The sequence below is a fragment of the Peromyscus eremicus genome, chromosome 1 (genome assembly GCF_949786415.1).
Source record: "Peromyscus eremicus chromosome 1, PerEre_H2_v1, whole genome shotgun sequence".
Lineage (NCBI taxonomy): Eukaryota > Metazoa > Chordata > Mammalia > Rodentia > Cricetidae > Peromyscus > Peromyscus eremicus.
Genome location: NC_081416.1, coordinates 167765899 through 167785907, shown reverse-complemented (window position 1 = coordinate 167785907; position 20009 = coordinate 167765899). Strand labels below are relative to the sequence as shown.

The 20009-nt window shown below is 44.5% G+C and overlaps 1 long non-coding RNA gene across 1 annotated transcript; it reads right to left on the bottom strand.

Annotated features, from left to right (window-relative positions):
* Nucleotides 1–16949: 16949 nt before the first annotated feature.
* LOC131924875 (uncharacterized) lies at nucleotides 16950–19975 on the bottom strand. Its single transcript, XR_009383104.1, has 3 exons — nucleotides 19867–19975; nucleotides 19370–19422; nucleotides 16950–17059 (listed from the first exon to the last, which is right to left on the bottom strand). It is a non-coding gene; the product is annotated as an uncharacterized LOC131924875 (long non-coding RNA).
* Between the last annotated feature and the right edge of the window lie 34 nt (nucleotides 19976–20009).

Sequence of the window (20009 nt, the reverse complement as noted above, 5' to 3'; positions counted from 1 at the left end):
AATGCTATCTTGTCTTTAGGTTGATTAGCAAGTGCTTATTCTTGGTTAAAAAAATTAGTAAATGTGTATTTTTCTCATTTTTAGTATTAATCAAATATTATATTTTAATATTTTTAATCCATTTAAAATTTTTTCATGATTAATTACAGTTTTAAGAAAAGCTATTTTGGACAACCTCAAATATGATGTATCTAGATCCTAATATATATAGAGACGTAGCTTATGGTAGACTGTAGTATATGGTAATTTTCCTTTACTATTAAGATAAAATAAAACATAACTAACTTTTCTGTCAAAATGTAAATGAATAATGATAATAGAATAGTTTTTCTATTTTTCTTTCAAAATTGCCTGTCTTTAATAAGACAAAGCCTCAAGCCTTATAATTTTACCTAAAATAAAAAATTCAGTATGAGGAATGAGTATGTTCAGTCTTCCCCATTTTTTCTTCCTTGTTTTTTTTGATTGTTTGTTTTTTGAAAAATTTCCAAACATGCTTTGAATTTCTTATATAAATTTTGTTTCTTAGAAGTTAATTTGTGTGAAATGGGATTCTTCAAAACCATGGATCTTCATTGTTGTAAGAAATGGTTTTCAGGTTTTAAATTCTAAGCAAATTGTGACCATGGCTGACTACACATTTAATTACAGTCTTCTCTTTATTAACCACAGGCTGATTAACCTCAGTGTGGATTGCCCTTGAGACCGGAGTCCTCAGGGATGGCTTCCGGTGCCCACTCCTGGCAGCCACGGAAGAGCTGTTCTCTTTCTGCCTTCTTACCAGAGCCCAAGGACAAGCTTGTCTGGGGGAAGCACAGGCTTGCTCTTATTGGTCAACCTGCAAAAGACAGCATGTGAGACTGAGTGTGGCCTCACTGTCCCCAGAGCCAGCCTCACCTCCCAGGGTCTCCCTCCCTGGAACTGCCCAGGGACTGTCATTCCCAGTGTCAAACACTCGGACTGTGCTTCCTCACTTGGAGCTTAGTTTTGTTTATAAGCTTTTACCAATTCAGTAAATAGGGAAGCGGCTGGAGATTGGTGGGTTAGGAGTTTCAGTGATGGTGCAGTAATGCAAGGAAGTGGAAAGAGGGCTGTTGAGGTTGGAGGAAAAGAGTGGGCATGGGTGTGAGGGGGCATGCATGCCCTGCTCGTCCGCACTCATTCTGCAGCCTGAGATGGCTGGTGTGTGTATACAGCAGTTAGATTTTTTTTTAATCACCTTTTTAAAGTTCTTTTCTATCCTTACCCTCTAACAGTTCCCTTCATAATAAGTTCATGTGTAATGATTGGAAATTCTGTACAGAGAAACAAAACATTAAAATACTATTAGCCAGTTCACATGCTGGGAAACATTAAAAATAGTCTAAATTAGTTCTTTGCAGAAGCCTTTTGTAACAGTATTTCTTAATGTAACTCCACCAGCAAGCTCTGCTTGTATTTTAGGCAAGTCAGCTTGGAACAGAGGCCTTGGGGGTCCACTGCACATTTAGCCTCCAGCACATCCAGTAGCAGCCGGTGCTCTGCGGCATAAACACTTTTATGGCGACATGGAGCAGTAATAGATTCTGTGTAGCTGACAATGCAGCATTAAAGCTCAGTATTTTGCATGTTTTTAGCATTTACAAATATTTTGCTTTAGTGTGACGAAAGTAAGGAAATACAGGAGGCGATTGAAATAGTTATTGTGACATTAAAAAAAAAGCTGGGTAATACTTCCATAAAAAATAAGCCTCTAAAATGCCTGACAGAAAATGTGTGCTGTTAAAGTAGGCCAATAGCATTAAGGAGAACATAAAAGGATGTGTCTCAAATAAAGTGATAACTGCATAGGAGTATTGTATTTTTATGAATTTTATGCCCCTTGTTTACATGTACTATATATGTTAAATAAAAAATACATGAAAAATGAAAAAAAAAGATTAGCTGCACTAGCTAATAGTCCTAATAGTGCTTCTCCTTGTTTTTTAATACATAATCTTTTCAGATACCATCAAACAGGTAAGGAAAGAGATTATAATAATATCAAAATTTAAACTGTAAACTTTATTAAAAGCAGTTTTAGTGTGAGACTTTCCCCTTTTTCTGCATGCTAATTTCCTGGGACCTAACAAACAACACACACTTGATCGATCTTCAGAGTTACAAATATTTGCTAATCCTCACTAGGAAATAATCTGTACTTTACAAAAAGTAAATAAGAAATTTTTACAAAGTAAAACAGTAATGAGAGTATTATGTGTTTTATTACTCTATTTTATTTTTTATGTTTTTATTATTTTATTTTTAAGATTTCATGTGTGAAAACAAGTGTAATTTTAATAGGCCATCCAATGTGTTTGCATGACAGATTCTTATAATTTACTGGATAGCAAGTAAGTGTGTTATTATGTATTTCTACCACAAAAAATAACAATTGTAAACCAAGATTGACAAGTACATTAAAATACATATGTCACAATGTTGAATGTGATTTTTTGAGTCCATGGAAAATAAATACACAACCTTTAAGAATGACATAAATAATAGAAAATTATTTACACTGAATTTTTTTTTTTTTTTGGCCATTAAGCAATACTTAAAGCATTCCACTGCTTTCCTAATCCAAACTCCCATACTCTGTACTACTCCAAATAAAAACATGGTCCAGCCTATCACAATATTCCAGTCACTGGTACCATCTTCTGTCTAAGTTAGGGTCTCTGTTGCTGTTAAGAGACACCATGACCACAGCAACTCTTATAAAGGAAACCATTTCATTGAGGTGGTGGCTTACAGTTTCAGAACTTTAGTCTATTATCATCATAGTAGGGAGCATGGCGGTGTGCAGACAGACATGGTACTAGAGAAAGTGCTGTTACATCTTGATCCACAGGCAACAGGAAGTGGTCTGAGACACTGGGCATGGCTTGAGCGTAGAATACCTCAAAGTACACCCGCACAGTTACATACTTCCTTCAACAAGGTCACACCTACAAAAACAAAGCCCCACATCCTGATAGTACCACTCCCGATAAGCTTATAGGGACCAATTACATTCAAACTACCACAAGGACTCAGGACCTAACAGCTTGTCTCACATTGGCCTCCAGCCAGGCAGTCACCTTGCTAGGGACAGGGGCAAGAGGAAAGCCATTATGAAGACCTGAATGTTCTAGAAAAGGTAGACAACAAGAGCACACAGTGTGATGGGGACAAGTGACTTATGAAGAGGCCTCAGTTGTTGGGGGATATTGTATCTGGAAGCTCAGAATAAAGCCAGGGAGCCCTAGCCAGAAGCATTCAGCAAGAAGGGCTCCATAAAGTTATAGCACAAGGCTGTATTCTCAGAGAAACCACTCTGCCAATAGACTTACTCTACAGTAACCAGCAATTGTGCATCACCTCCTGGTGATCATCACCAGGTGCTCCACCACCAGGACCTACAGTTGTTCCTCAGCTCCACCTGCCAAAACTCACCTGCATTCTCTACTGTCTGACTCTGGGAAGATCCCACTCCTCGGCCCTCAATAGGGTGGTGGGAGACCCAGCTTCTCATAGACAACTGAGAATAGGGTGTGCTGAGGGGAAGTGAGCAGAACTACACCCCATTTCTAGGGTGACCCTGAAACCCAGAAGCCATCTGCTCCCTTAGGAGCAAGTAGCATCTGTCCCATTGTGACTGTCACACCCTTCTGATCTTCCAGGTGAGAGTGCTACTTAAAGTCCTTGGGAAGACCTTGCTCCCACTGTTTAAGACACTGTCTAGAATGTTCCACAGCATCCCCTTCAAATCACATGTACATAGATCTGAAGTGACTGAGCACTTGGGGGCACAACTTCACAATTACAGACAGAAGAACTGGGCTCTGAGTGTCTAGCCATATCTGGCTCCCACAACCTCCAACAAGTAGGACCAGAAGTGGTTAACAGTCTAGATGACCTCTGTGCTATCTACATGGCCAGGGGGTTCCCAAGGTACTCACATATAGGACTGGAGATGGTTAATAACCTAGGTGACCTCTGTGCTCTCTGTCTGACAGAGACCACACCAGATATTCTCCTAGGTCCTTAAGATAACACATGTGGCCTATCTACAGAGCCCAATTTCATGGAAGAACTGACATGTGCTTTGAGAAGAGTTTCTATGTAATCATGTCTCTTTGTGCACAAGGAAACTTTTAATCCAAATTGTACTGTATTTAAACAGTCTCAACAATGTGACTGGAATCAGACTCTTGAAGTCTGAACCATCACAGGCTCCTGAGTCCTGTTGAACAGGATTTTCTTCTTGCCTCACATTGATCATTACTCTGTGGGCCATGGCATTTGCAGAAATCCCCACAGCCTGTAGATAAGTCTGTGGAATATTTTCTTGATTTAAAATTGATGTGGAAGTGCTAAGCCCACCATGAGGAATGCCACCCCTGAGCAGGTGGTCTTGAATTGGATAAAAGAAGAAACTGAACAAGCCTTGGGAACAAGCCAGTAAGTAGCAGTCCTCCATGGCCTATGTTTCAGTTCCTGATGTGACTTCCCATCATAGGACTCTATACTGTAAGACAAAAGAAACCCTCTTCTCCTCAAGTTACTTTGGTCATGGTGTTTCTCACAGCAATAGAAAGCTAACTGAGACACCTGATTCCAACCAGTCCCAACACCTAGAGGTTCCTCCCACAAGCCTACTCTAACATTCCATCTTCTTCCCATGTCTCTGAGGATGCTACTTTACCTCCTGACAGTCCCTTCCCTCCTGGTGTTACTCAGAGGGAAAGACAGGGTGGTCACAGGGGAGTTACCTAGACAGATGACATTCCAGAAAGGTCAAGAGGACATGGGCAGACCACAGCCACAGCTTAACCCACACAGGAAGTTAGTTAGACTCCCTGAGACTGGTCATAGGATGATGAAATCCACATCCTCTCTTTAGGACACACAGGTCAGCCCTTCCTGCACACCCAGGACACGAAACTTCTAATTCCTGGATCAGACACTTGATTGGTGACACCAGTGACAGTGGTTCCATCCCCTCCCCAGTCATCATTCAGCTGGTTCCTTTCCAGCCCTCACAGACATCTCTGTCACCTTTCTGCTGGGAGTAAATCCCCCCTTCCCAGAGCAGTGAGAACAAAGGGCAGATGGGCTCAGTGTGTTTCTGTGTCTCAAGAGGAAATCCACCATTGGGTTTAGGAAGCACAGGGTCTCTCTCTGGTGCTGACAGTGACAGAACAGAACATGGCCACTCAGTCCTTGGGTGACCTTTTTTCTCTGAGACCAAGGATTCCTGAATAGCATTTCTACTCAACGAGTGTTCTACAGGACTGGACCATAAAGAGAGAAAGGGGGGGAGGAATGGAAGGCCCACGTTGAGAGGGAAGAGGTTGGGCAGAGTCAGGGGCACAGACCTTGTCCTCAGCTGAAGTGACCCTGGGGGGTGCTGCCTTATGGCAGGAAGCTCAGCTTCAAGGAAGGACAACAAAACTGACACAAGAGCAGCAGGGTGTGGGAGCCATGCTGGAGTTGAAGCTCTTCTCCATAGACAGAGAGAATTGCAGATCCTTACAACTCCATCGTGTACAGGTGTGTCCCTTGGTAGTCCCTTGGTAGGGGCTCCTACTCGCAGGAGAGGGGACCATTTCCTGGAAGTGTTGGGAAGAAGGAAGCACAGAGACTGGCTGGGTCTCCTAGGGAGGACAAGAGCCTGGGAGGGGACACAGGGCTTTTAGTTGGGGCATCAAAGGAGATGACACAGAGGGACAGAGGCTCAGCAACAAGCTCTCCCTGAACAGGAATTGGTGTGGGCAGGGAGTGTCTTCATTGGCTCTCTTTTGCTGTGATAAAGACCATAACCAAAAGCAGCTTGGGGAGTAAAGGGTTTATTTGACTCATATATCTCAAGTCACAGTATATTGAGGGACACTGAGACAGGACCTGAAGCAGAGACCACAGGGGAGTGCTGCTTATTGGCTTGCTCCTCATGGCTTATTCAGCCTACTTATACAATCGAGGACCACATGCCCTGGGGTGGCACCACCCACAGTGAGCTGGGTCCTCCCTCCCACATCAACTGTAAGTCAAGAAGATGCCCCCACAGACTGGCCTACAGGACAATCTTATGGAGGCATTTTCTCAGTTGACATTTCCTCTTCCCAGATGAACCTAGTTTGTGTCAAGTTGACAAAATCAAAACAAACTACAACAACAAATAACTGACCAATACAAGGAGGAGAAGCATAAGTAATCCCATTCTAAGTAGATCACCATTGGCCTCTGTAGTCTGAAGACACAGTTCACAGCTGGGTGTGGGTAACTCTCCACATAAAAACAACGCGGGGCATTAAACATTGTCCTTGTCTACTAGCAATGCTCTGGATCACTCATTCATTCACCCACAGGTGTCTGAACCTGGTCCAGGCAGAGGCTTCAGTGAAGACCAGACTAGTCCTCTCCTCACATGCCAGAGTTCCAGGAGACAGGAAGACAGGACAGGAAGGACATCTAGAGGGTGAGGTCAGAGGTTGAGAAAAGCCATGATGGGAACAGCAGGGAAAGGTCAAAAGTGAAGACCCAGGGTCTAGATGAGAAGGTCAGGGAAGGTATCCTACAACTTACATACACCCAAAACCTTCTGAGTGTTTGCAAGGATCTGAAGACAGTGAGAGGTGAGCTATATGGACATCTAAGGAGAGAGTTTCATTCAGAACAAATTAGAAGACCAAAGGCACTGAGGGGATAGAGGCCATGCCATAGACTTCAACCCAGTAGCATGCAAATGCACACACACACACACACACACACACACACACACACACACACACACACACACCAAAGCTGAGTAATGAGCATACCTTCTTAGAACCTGCAGTCCATCTTTATAACAAATATAAGGGCCCTGATGTAGATGGCTGTCTTAGGGTTTCTATTGCTGTGAAGAGATACCATGACCATGGCAACTCTTATCAAGGAAAAGCACTTAGTGGGGTGGCTTTCACTTTCAGGGGTTTAGTCCATTATCATCATGGTGGGACAAGTTAAGTGCAGGCTACATGGTGCTGGAGAAGTAGCTGAGTGTCCCACATCTTGGCTTGCAGGCAACAGGAAGTATTCTGAGTTCCTGGGCATGGTTTGAGCATATATGAGACAACCCCCCCAAAGCTTGCCTCCACAGTGAATAACTTCCTCCAACAAAGCCACTCCTCCTAATAATGCCATTCCCTACGAGATTATGGGGACCAATTACATTTAAAACTGCACAATAGGTTTCTCTTTTTTCACTGTTAGTTTTATTTTTAACAGATCTCTCCCACTGCTGCCCAGCTCCTTACTAATCAATGCCATATCATGTTGCCTAAGGGAAGAACATGCTTCTGTTTGTCCACAGTCAGCCAGAGATGTGTGTACTTTTTACTGGCACAGAGGGAAATTTCTAGGTATCAGACAAGAAATTGCACATTAGTAAAAACCACTCTTTCAATTAAGCCAGCACCTGCACACAATGGGAGAGCAACAATATTCTGTAAAGCATGCTGCTCCAGAATGTCATCCAGATACCTGTGCAGTTCCATGTACACCACCAAGAATGACTATCTGGGACCTCTGTACACTGGGTGGGATTAATTCACCCTCACACACAAGACTGACAGCTTGGACATTGCCCAATTCCTCCTTGCATTGTGCTCCCACGTTAGGGTTTGAGCGTTTAGTGATGTGGTGGCTAAAGAAACTCCATTTTATGGTAGGCATTCATCTTGGTATCCAGTAGTCATTTGTCTCTGACTCCAGTCCCTGGAAAATAAGTTCCCAGGAACCCTGGCTCAGTGACCCTCCTACCCTGAAACGCACAGCTGTGACCATCTGCTTGATATGACTAAATTATTTTCTGGCTTCTGTAACTTGTTTATGCAGACACCTGGAGATTATTTTGGATCACCTTCACTACTTAACAGAACACACCACTGTTTGCTTGTTTGAGCAGATATTGAAGGTCTTCTTCTGGATTTTGCCTTTAAAAATCCTTCCCTCACACCCCTTCTCACGGCAGCTCAAGTTTGGCTCAGAGATTATTGTCCTTCTAGCAGCTAAGAAATAAATATTTTAATCATGATTAGACTTTTCCCAGGTGCCACAGACTCCAGACACTTAGGAGACAAACTGCAAAGATCAGAACCCCCACGAGAATCTATCCAGTGAGAGCAGGACCTGTGGAATGGTAACTCAAAAGGAGACTAACTTCAGCCAGACCCTTGGGTTTCCCCCACCAGCATGGCCCTCAGAAAGATCCCGTGGTAGTCAGGCAGGGCCTCTCTGGGAGATCTATGTTTTCATCACAGGAGGTGAGAATCTGGAAAGACCTGGTTCCTGACCTCTGTTCCAGATTCAACTCCGGGTGACCATAGAGAGCTTGTATCCAGGGCTAGAATTTGACTTCCTGATAGAGATGACAGGAAACAAGGCTTCACTGACTGTCCAAGACTCATAGTGTGGAACCAGCTGTACACTGCCAAGGCATCTGCAGTTAGGTAGGTCACCCAGGCATCTCCTTCTCCCGAGTCTCAGTGGACAGGTGCCAGGATGTAAGCCAACTCTTCTGATGGGTTTAGGAGACTTCACAGGAAGTTCATGTTTATGGTCACGATATGGCCATAAACTCATGAAATCACAGCAGCACAAGACCTGTGTAAGCCTGGCCCCTCAACAGCACACTATGGACCAGATAGGGGCTCAAGAGGCCATACCCCTTCCTCAGAACCCATTGGCAATTAGTGGCCACCGAGGGATGGGAAATTATTTTCTTCAGTGCTTCTTTTCCTATACTGTAGGAACTGGACAGTTGTCTCTTGATCAGTGTGTGTGGAAAGAAACCACCTCACCATCTGTGCTCCTGTAAAAAACCCTAAATAACACAGTGTTGAACATACAGACAAAGATGGAGGCCCAGTGAGATGGCTTGCCTACTAAAAGCACTTGCTGCACAAGCCTGATGACCTGAGATTAACCTCCAGATTTCATGTAAGGATGGAAAGAGAGGACCAACTCCTGAAAGTTACCATCTGACCTCTGCACACTGTGGTACACATCCACACTCATTCACACCCACCCCCATATACATACATATTTGTATATACATATATATATATGAATAATAAATTACATATGCATACATGAAACATGTAGGAGGGGAGCATTTTAGGAAGAAGAGGTCAGCAGGACTAGGAATTGATGAGAGAGTAATGGGATTGTATATGACCAAGATACATTTATATGTGTGTGTGTGTGGGCTTGTATCAAATAATGAATTTTAAACGTGTTTTAAAGCAAGTGTCTGCAATTCTCTTCACTCTTTGAAGAAAAAGAAAGATACTTAGGAATTCTCTCGACTCTTCCTTTGAAATCTTGAAAAAGAAAAAAAAAGAATAGAGAACTGGTTTACCTCCTTAGGCTTTCTGAGAAGCAAAAGGACACATATTTTTTTTTAAAGTTTTTAAAGTACATAAAAATATTTTAAAAGATTTTCAAATGTGAAAAATTAATTTGCTTTTGAATTCTAGAAAAATTTTATATAAAGTACTAAGGTTGATTTTGTGATGAGTATTGACCTTTAGTTTAGTCAGATTTAGTATGTGTGCTGGATAATTTTATGTCAACTTGACACAGGCTAGAGTCATGTGAGAAGAGGCAACACCAGTTGAGAAAATACCTCCATGAGATCCGGCTGTCTATCTCAACAAATGATGCTGGCATAACTGGATGCTCACATGTAGAAGAATGGAAATAGATCTGTATCTATCTCCCTGCACAAAACTCAAATCCAAGAGGATCAAAGACTTGAACATAAATCCAGGACTTTGTTCAATGATGATACAGGAAGGAGGATGAGAAGCTCAAAGTCATCCTTGGTTTATGTACTGAGTTTGAAGATAGCCTGGGCTATGTGAGACACATTCACAAAAAATAAAAAAAAAATAGTCAGGAAAAAAATGTAAGAGTAAATAGTGGTCATTGGATGGGTGTTTGACACACTTTTGTTTACTTTCTACTGAATTGTTTGTCTTTGTCCTTACACCTCCACCTGCCAAAAGTGGATCATTTGCCCCATGCCACATCTAACTGGGCATGACCATGAAGCTTGGTCACAGTGGCCAAGGGGGCTTAACACAACCTCATTCTTCCAATATGACATGCAAAGTGTAACCTATGATTGGCCTTTTGTGAATTCATGGTACCTACTGTATGTCACAAACCTCAATTTACCTCAAAGTCATGGGCATCATACCTGGAAAGGCCCAGAGCACTGGCCTTCCTGTGGTCTGAGGTGAATCATGAGGCTGGCCCTTAGGCACATGCCTCCTCTAAAGCTCTACTCCAAATGAGGATTTGCTCACCAAGCCTGCGGCGGCTCTGGCCTCAGATTCTGCATGCTCTGGGTATCAGGTGTGTGCTCTCTGCTTTTGTGATGTTCCCATGGTCTGGCCAGAGAGAATGTCTGTAGGAGGTGGGTGTGTTGCTGTCAGGCAGTTTTCTCATGGGTCCCCATTGACCCTGATACTTGATATTTTGTCAAAAGGCAAAATCATAAATGTGGCTTCTATTCCTCTTTCTAGAATGAGACTGTCCTTAAAATCAGGACAGGTTCAGAAATTGTGGGGCTGCAATGTACTCTGGAAGAATTTACAGGTGGAAAACATGAGTGAGGTATCTCAAACTTAAGGATTTGTTCAACCCTGTCTGCTACCCATGACCAACACCTATGACTGAGTGAATCCTGGCTTCTCTAACTAGCAAACAGCAGTCCACAGGTGACATATGTGTACTACTAAGAAAATTAGGCTAACAGTGTGAATGACTCCATATTGACCTGACTGAGGGCTTAGTCCAAAACCACAGGCTTATCACAGTGTTTAATTTCACATTTAGTAGATGTCTGTATCATTCCAAAGGGTCCCCTTCTTTCATAATCTGTTTCTTTGGTACCTAAATCACAGGTGGGTGTGAATCAAAGTCCATTTTCCTATTTTTCAAATGATCATGGTTTTCTGGTTAATATGTGGATTTTCTAAAAGGCAGTGGTCGATTTTCTTTTCTTTTTTTTTCATTTTTCTTTAAGAAATTTTCTACTCACTTCACATACCACCCACAGACACCCCCAGCCCTGTCTCCCAAGCAACCCTGCATCCCCACATCCCCCAAATCAGGGTCTCCCATGGGTAGTCAGCAGAGCACAGCACACTGAGCCTAGGCAGGTCCAAGCCCCTTCCCACTGCACCAAGGCTGTGCATGGTGTCACACCACAGGCACCGGATTCCCAGAAGCCTGTCCATGCACCAGAGAGAGATCCCGATCCCCCTGCCTGGGTGTCCCCCAAACAGTTCGAGCCAAACAACTGTCTTCCGTATCCAAAGGGCCTAGTCCAGTTCCATGGGGCCTCCACAGCCTGCAGTCCACAGTTCATGGGCTTCCACTAGTGTGGCCGGTCATTTCTGCATGTCCTCCCATCATGATCTCAACCTCCCTCACCTGCGGAATCCCTCCTCTCTCTCATCAGTTGGATTCCTGGAGCTCAGCTTGGTGCCTGGCCGTGGATCGCTGCATCTGACTCCATCAGTCACTGGACAAAGGCTCTATGATGACAGCTAGGTTATTCGCTAGACCGGTCACCAGAGTAGACCAGTCTAGGCACCCTCTGGACCACTGCCAGCAGAACAAGTTGGGGTCATCCTTGTGGATTCCTGAGAGCCTCCCCAGCACCCTCTTTCTATTCCCATGATGTCCTCATCTATTATGGTATCTTCCTCCCTGACCTCCCACTCTGTCTCTGTTCTAGCTTGACCCTTCCTTTCCCTATGTTCTCATCCCCCACTCCTCGCCCTCTGTCACCCCTCCACATCCAGTCTGCTCATGTAGATCTCATTCTCTTCTCCTTTGCAGGGTCATCCATGTGTCCCTCCTAGGGTCTTTCCCTGTTAACTAGCCTCTCTGGAGTTGTGGGTTGCAGTCTGGCCATCCCTTCCCTCACATCTAGTATCCACTTATGAGTGAGTATATACTATGTTTGTCCTTCTGAGTCTGGTTTACCTCACTCAAGATGATTTTTTCTAGTTCAATCCATTTTCCTGCAAATTTCATGATATCATTGTTTTTTACTGCTGAGTAGTACTCCATTGCGTATATGTACCACATTTTCTTTATCCATTCTTCAGTTGAAGGGCATCTAGGTTGTTTCCAGGTTCTGGCTATTACAAATAATGCTGCTATGAACATAGATGAGCATGCGTCCTTGTGGTAAGATTGAGCATTCCTTGGGTATATGCCCAAGAGTGGAGAGATGGGTTGGTGGTTAAGTGGTTGATTTTCTAATGTTAAACTCACCCACATTCCTCAAACATAGTCAAGGTTGTATTTCTGAAACTGGTTTTTGCGGTTTTTCATTTAGGGGTTTTCACCTCTCTGAAGGTATATAGGAATGAGGTTCCACCTCCTCATTTGTTCTGGAAGGTTTTTACATTGTTCCTGAGCACTCAGTTGTCTGGTAGAATTGTGTAAGGAGGGCACGGACTGCTCCTGGATGTTTTGTGTACAGTGGTTTTTTTTGTTCAAACTCCTTCTCTGGGAAATAACAGGATTACTGCCTGTCTTAGGGTTTCCATTGCTTTAACAAAACACCGTGACCAAAAAGGAAGTTGGAGAGGAAAGCATTTATTTGCCTTGTACTTCTACATCATAGTCCATTACTGAAGGAAGTCAGGACAGGAACGCAAGCTGGGCAGGATCCTGGAGGCAAGAGCTGACACAGAGACCATGGAGAGGTGCTACTTACTGGCTTGGGGCACATGGCTTTCTCAGCCTGCTTTCTTATAGAACCCAGGACCCCAGCCCAAGAATGGCACCACCCACCATGGGCTGGACCCTCCCCCATTGATCACTAATTGAGAAATGCCTTACAGCTGGATCTTATGGAGGCATTTTCACAATTGAGGCTCCCTTCTCTCTCTCATGACTCTAGCTTGTGTCAAATTGATGTACTACTAGCCAGTACACTGCCCCTAAACTTCTGCAAGTGTGCCCCACAACTCACTGCCAGACCCGAACAGAATATCTTATCCTGTTGTTTTGAGTTGGGTTAGATTGACTGATCTCTTCTTGGTTTAAATTTGGTAGTTTGGGTGAATCTAGAAGTTCATCCATTTCTTTTATATTTTCCAACTTAATGGGGTATAGATTTTTAAAGTAGTCCCTTACAATATCCTGAATTTCCTTGGTGTCTGTTGTGACATTTCTTTATTCATTTGTGATTCAGTCACTTTGGGTCCTCCCTCTCTTCCTTTTGGTTAGTTGGGCACAGGGCCTGTCAATCTTGTTTACCCTCTCAAAGAACCAGCTCTCCACATGCCCAGCTGTTGATCTTTTCCAAACAGGCACAGTAGGAGTCCTGAGTATGGGAGCTGACTGATTCAGAAGAGAGTTGCTGGGCAGCATCTCCTTGTTAAAAGAAAGTCCAGTCCAAATTACATGAAGAGATTAATACAACAAATTAAGACTAGCTCACACATCCTTTTAATTACCAAGCTTTTTCTGATTCAGGATTAAAGCAACACTCTTTGCTTGGACTTTTATATCCCTTTTCTAACCTGACAGAAAAAAAATGTTCACATTTTAGTAAGCATCTTAGCACATTAAAAAATGACATCAAGGTCATTTTTAATATACAAAACCCAGAAAAGAAGGCGCATGTATACTGACATGTTAGTTTTTATTACAGATTTAGATCATAGAAGACATTTATTCCCCTTGTTTTAACTAGAAAAGAGGAACTTCTAGCCCCACAGTAGAAAAGTCATTTTCTTCTCTTTCAATCCTATGCTTAAATCTCCCAGAAATTCCTGGTATTAAAAAAAAAGAACCTCTGGCTCTCCATCCTCTTCAGAGTTTATGAGTAATAATTCATGTATTATTTTGTATATGTTTATAAGTGTCAAATTTTTTATACTGGTGACATTTATTAATCATCTTATGATTTTTATATTAGACACAGGGTTCTCTCATTATTCTCTCCATTAAAAACTGGTGATGGGATGGCCAAACACCCTAATTGTCGAGCTAGAAACCTCATCCAACTACTGAGGGATCTGGATGCAGAGATCCATGACTAGGCCCCGGGTAGATCTCTGGGAGTCCAATTAGCGAGAATGAGGAGGGTTTATATGAGCGAGAATTGTTGAGACCAAGGTTGGATAAAGCACAGGGACAAATAGCCAAACGAATGGAAACACATGAACTATGAACCAATGGCTGAGGGGTCACCAACTGGATCAGGCCCTCTGAGTGGGTGAGACAGTTGATTGGCCTGATCTGTTTGGGAGGCATCTAGGCAGTGGGACCAGGTCCTGTGCTCATTGCATGAGTCGGCTGTTTGAAACCTGGGGCCTATGCAGGGTCGCTTGGCTCGGCCTGGGAGGAGGGGACTGGACCTACCTGGACTGAGTCTACCAGGTTGATCTCAGTCTGCAGGGAAGGCTTTGCCCTGGAGAAGATGGGAATAGGGGGTGGGCTGGGGTGAAGGTGAGGGGGCGGGAGGGGGAAGAACAAGGGAATCCGTGGCTGATATGTAGAACTGAATTGTATTGCAAAATAAAAATTAAAAAAAACCTGTCATTTGAAAGTGTTAGCTCCTGTTGGTATTGTTGGAGGCACATGGCTGGGAAAACTCAAGTCTCCTATAGAAAGCTGTAAATATATCCTGCAAAACAATGTGCCAACCAAAAACTGCACCATGGAGTTTGGGTATACTCTCCTTAAGCTACACAGAAAGTGGGTGTTGGTGGCACACACCTTTAATTCCAGCACTCAGGAGGCAGAGCCAGGCAGATATGAATGAGTTTATGGCCAGCCTTGGCTATGGAGCAAGACCCAGTACAGCCAGAATTGTTACCCAGAAAGTCCCTGTCTTGAACCGCCCCTCTCCCCACAGTGAAATGACACAAGTGTCGATTTTTATCATGTGGCAATAGAGCCCATGTTGGGGTCTCTTCTGAGTCTCCCAATTCCATGATCCCATTAGGAATACAGAAGATGAAATTAAAATGGAAAAGTTGGAAGAGGAGGACTTGGATGTGTACCTGACTGCCTGTGGCACAGGAAGTCCTAGGAGTGCAGTGATCCTCTGAGGGCTCTCAATACTGGCAAATATTTCAGAAACGTCACTAACCAAGATAATGGCCAAGTCACCTGGTCACCTCTATCTTGATAAAGTCACCATCCAAGATGGCAACAAAGTCACTTGGTTTCTTTCTTTGTGGTGAGGTCAGCTCATGATAAATGAGCCCACACCTCACCAGGGCATGAGACCATGGGGAATATAGAAATGCGGGCGACCACTGCTTTATTTCTCAAACAGTGGACCTCAAGCATGGATATAACAGAAGAAAGTACCCAAAGAGTACAGGTGTGTGGGCCCCAAACAGCAAAGTAAAGACACAGAGGATGGACCACCATGGTCTTGATCCAAGACAGGGTGTCCATATGTGTCAGCACAGTGGTAACTATGAATGCAAAGTGGTCTCATTTGGATTTTCCTTTGATCTCACTGAGCTCCTAGGTAGAAGCTAGGATCCACAAGGCCCTCTATAGGACTTTACTTAGTGGTCACTGCTCTGTGTTTGTGTACACTCCCTGCCTGTCCCTCTATGCCTGTGTATGTGGGTGGTGCTGGTGTTGGTGGTGCTGGTAGTGGTTGGTGGTGCTGGTGGTGGTTGGTGGTTGGTGTATGTGTGTACATTATGTATATGTCCGGTATTCTCTGGGGACAGAAGATGGTATCAGATCCCCTGAGACTACAGTTACAAAAGGTTTTCAGCTGTGTGGTTGATGGGTATCCGAGTCCTCTGGAAGAGCAGCCAAGTGCTTAGATCCACCGAACCACCTCTCCAGCTCCTATCCCTGGCATCTCTTGAGTATGCTCAAATGTATGAAGTCAGGTGGGGACAGGCTTCTAGTCTTCCTGGTCATCTAGGTTCTTTCCTGATGCATCCTTTTCCATCACTACTCTCCTGTCACAGTAGTGGGGCAGAGGTGTACAGGGAGACAGATGCAATTAGAACAGAGGGCCCCACAGAGCTAAGTGTTGACAAGAGCAGGAAGTATGAGCAAGAGAGGAATCTGGAGTATGTGATAGGACACTGGACATTCCCCAGTAGGAGAAGGAGCTAGTGTTGGGGAGCTAAGGAGAAAGTATTGTGTGCGAGGATGCCCTGAGAACAGAGTGGGCAAATGTCCAGGAGTGCTTCATGCGCTTGCTGAAGGCTTGGCCACTTAGCTTGTGGGATTAGAGAACAAGTCACAGCTAAGACATGAAATAGAATCCCAAACAGACATGCATGGGAGATTGTATCTCTCCACCATGGAACTGCAGCTGTGACCAACCAAGACAGTTACTGTTTGCAGGACCTTGGATTTCATGGCCCGCCATGTGTACAGCAAAAATCCCATGACAAGAAATAGGTACAGAGTGGCTGCCACTGGACTCCTAGAACTGTACACAAGTCAATCTACATTGTCATCCTTCTGAGGGCAGAGATCGCATGCCAGGACTTGCACACATAGTCACCTAACTGTCAGAGGGCTTTCCCCAGTGGAGGTCATCCCCTACCACAGCCCATTTTTCTGCCACAGCCAGTTTTCTGATCACTACTCAGCTGGCTCCCTGGCTACAGTGGACTTCATAAGTACTCTTGCTCTGTAGTCTAAAGGGTGCAATCCCTCACCAGCAATCCCTTTTTTGCTAGCCACTGGCTACCCAATCCATTATCTGCCTTTCTCTCTGCTGACTCTGAAGGCTGGGGCTGCAGAGTTGTGTTCTTTGGGGACTCTCCTCCCCCACCCTGCCCAGTGAGGGGCAGGATACTGGGAATACATGAGCAGCAGCTAATGGGACAGGTCCCATCTCTGTTTTTTTTTTTTTTGTTTTTGTTTTTTTTTTTTTTTAATTTCAGAAGACCGTTGCTGTTGCTGGTGGACATGGGGAGGCTGAAGTTACGGATTTGGGTTGCTGGACATTGTTTTTCAGGAAATAATGTGAAGCTCCATCCACCTGAAAAGTATGATCATACAGTCAGTCTCAAGACCTCACACACACACACACACACACACACACACACACACACACACACACAGTGAGAGAGAGAGAGAGAGAGAGAGAGAGAGAGAGAGAGAGAGAGAGAGAGAGAGAGAGAGAGAGAGAGGAGAGAGACAGACAGAGAGACAGACAGAAAGAGAGAACATGGGTGCATTTCAGAGGACAACTTGCAGGAGGGGTCTCTCCTTTCACCTCAGGGTTCGGGTAATGAACTCAGGTGTCAGATTTGTAAAAAGCACTTTACACTCTAAAGCATCTCATCTGCCCTAAACCTAGTTTGTGAGTGTGTTGGTGTGAACCAGCTCTCATGCACACCAGGGAGTCCCCATGTTCTCCAGGGACCAAGTGCTGTGACTGCAGGTGTGCGCCACTGTGATTCTGTGTTTCAAACCTAGGCCAGGGACAGCCAGGCAAGCACTCTAGCAATATGACAGCATTTCCAGCCTTTAAATTCTCTAAGTGACCATCTCAATTGCTAAGAAGAATATAGGTTACTATGTAGCTGGAGCCTTCTGGAAAGGAACAGAGACACACAATAGTCCCCTCCTTTAGAGTCAACCCACATGGTCTGTTTGTCCTGCACAGAAAAACATCTCATGAAGGCCTCCTGTGCCAGAGACTCTAGAAGACAGCACCCAGCCCACTTTAACATGCAGCCCATGGTCCCTGGACATTGTCCACTCTCACTCCTTGAGGGCCTTTCATCTGCAGTGGCCCTTTGGCCAATGTGACCCTCACTGTTGAGCATGCCTCCCATCATTCTCTAAGAAACCTGTCAGTCTTATATATGACAGGATGTCTCTTATCTAAATCCATCTGGCAGACATCAAGGGACTAGGGTGCTGGGCAGAGGAGGGGACACAGTGAGATCCCAGAGCCTGCACTTCTGACTGGTTGGAATGGAGTCTTTCCTTTGAAGGCCAGAGCAGGTTCAGATGAGGAGAGACAAGGGAGAGGGGTGTGGCCCTTTCCTCTTTGGGTCTGTACTGGCAATTACACAGGGGCTAGCTCACCCACACTTGTAACCTCTTTTGTAGTGGGCAGAACACGGGCGAGCACTCTAAGGGTAAGAGAGGTGCAGATCCTCATCTGCTGCATGAGCAACTAAGGACACCCAGTTGTGGCTGAGAGTGTCCCCATCTCTCCAGAGACATGTGAGAGGAAGCAGAGAAGCAGGAAGCTGTCTTCTAAAGTCTCTGAGAGTAAAAGTGACCTCATTAGGAGAGTTGTCATGTGACCCAGGGAAGCAAGAGAACAGTCACCAGAGCATGGAAGTGCAAAGCTCATTTGAGACTTGTAATTTGTAGCCCAGAGGGGGCAGCAGGAGGTAGTGGTAGATGTGGGGGGTTGCGGGGGTTGAAGGGAGTTATGCCCAAGTCTAGTTAGAGGATTTGCATCCTATAGAGTCTGTTTCACAGACCTAGCTTATTAGGGCCAGAGGAGAGGTAAGGACAGAGACCTGGATTATTCCATTGAGGAGTTCTCCAAGTTCACAAAGCCTTGATTATTCTTCTCTCAGTGGTATTTGTCACTGACATGTTCCTATGACAAAGAGGAGCACAGTGGCCCATGGCACCCAGACACACACAGTAGAGAGTCTCCCTAAGGGGTAATGAATGCCCACAACCTTCACACACAGCAGGGAAGGCATTAGGGTGAGGAACTTGCTCTTGGACATGTGGTTCCCTCATGCCAGCCTAGCCTAGGTGCACTGAGTCTCCGTTCAGCACTGAACGGAAACCCGTGAGGACCTAAGGCACCTGAGGGCTGGTGTTGTGCAATATTGGTTTAACAATGTAAAGATGTGTTTTGTTTGTATAACTATGTAAAGATGTGTTGCAGTTTTACTTTGCCTGCCCAAAGCACCTGAATTGTCTAAGAAAAAGCTGAATGGCTAATAGTGAGGGAGGAGGTATAGGTGGGACATCTAGGCAGGGAGAGTAAGTAGCAGGAGGAATTTGGGCTCAGGAAAGAAAGGGAAAAAGGCCTGAGGCAAAACATAGATGAATAGAAACACTTTATATTAAGGTGAAGGAGCTAGTTGGACAAGCCTAAGCTAAGGGTGAGCACTCATAATTAATAATAAGTCTCCATGTCTTTATTTGGGAGCTACTTAGTAGCCCAAAGAAAATGCCAGCCAGAGGCTGGGAAAAGAAGATCTGCTCTGTAAGTCAGACAGGAGACAGTGGCTAGTGTCCAGGATGCCGTGGAAGGACGGGCAGGTGGTGGGACTTTAGATTCCCGAGGGTCAGTGCCTTTACTTACTGTGGGTGGATGGTGTCCAGTTGTCCTCACTGAGCATGCTCTTACTTCTTGCCCTAAAGAAATGGGAGACATTATCACTGTTGTTTGGTTCCTCAGTTGGGAAGGCCCCTGGGAGCTGATGTTTCCTGGGAGCTACTTTGTGTCCTTGCTGTGCATTCACACCATGGCTGCCACTGCCTTTCTTGGTGCTGCCTCCTTTTCCAATCTAACCAGTCCCTTAACCAGCCCCCTCCTAGCCTTTGATCCTTTTACCCCATCATATTTGCTGTTTTCTAACTGGTGCTGGGGATGGTACTTTGGTTAAGTGGGACATCCCAGTCCCAAAGATCTGTTCTTTCAGTGCTCTGCACATTCAGTCTTCAACCCACACTCCTTTGTCTCCCACTGGTGGGTTTTTCTTTCACTTGTCAAGAGGACCCTGATTCTTCTGCCTCCACTAGGCTATCTCAGTCCCTCCCTCCATCTCTGCTGCTGTGACAACAAAATAAAAAATTTACTGTTGCCTTCTTTTTGTTTTGAGGTTTCACATTTGAGGCTTCATTTGAGGTTTCATTGATTTTGATTGGCTCATTGTCCATCTGTTTAACATTGTTCTCAATTTGTGGCTCCCTGGTGAAAGATGAAGACAATTTATCTCCAA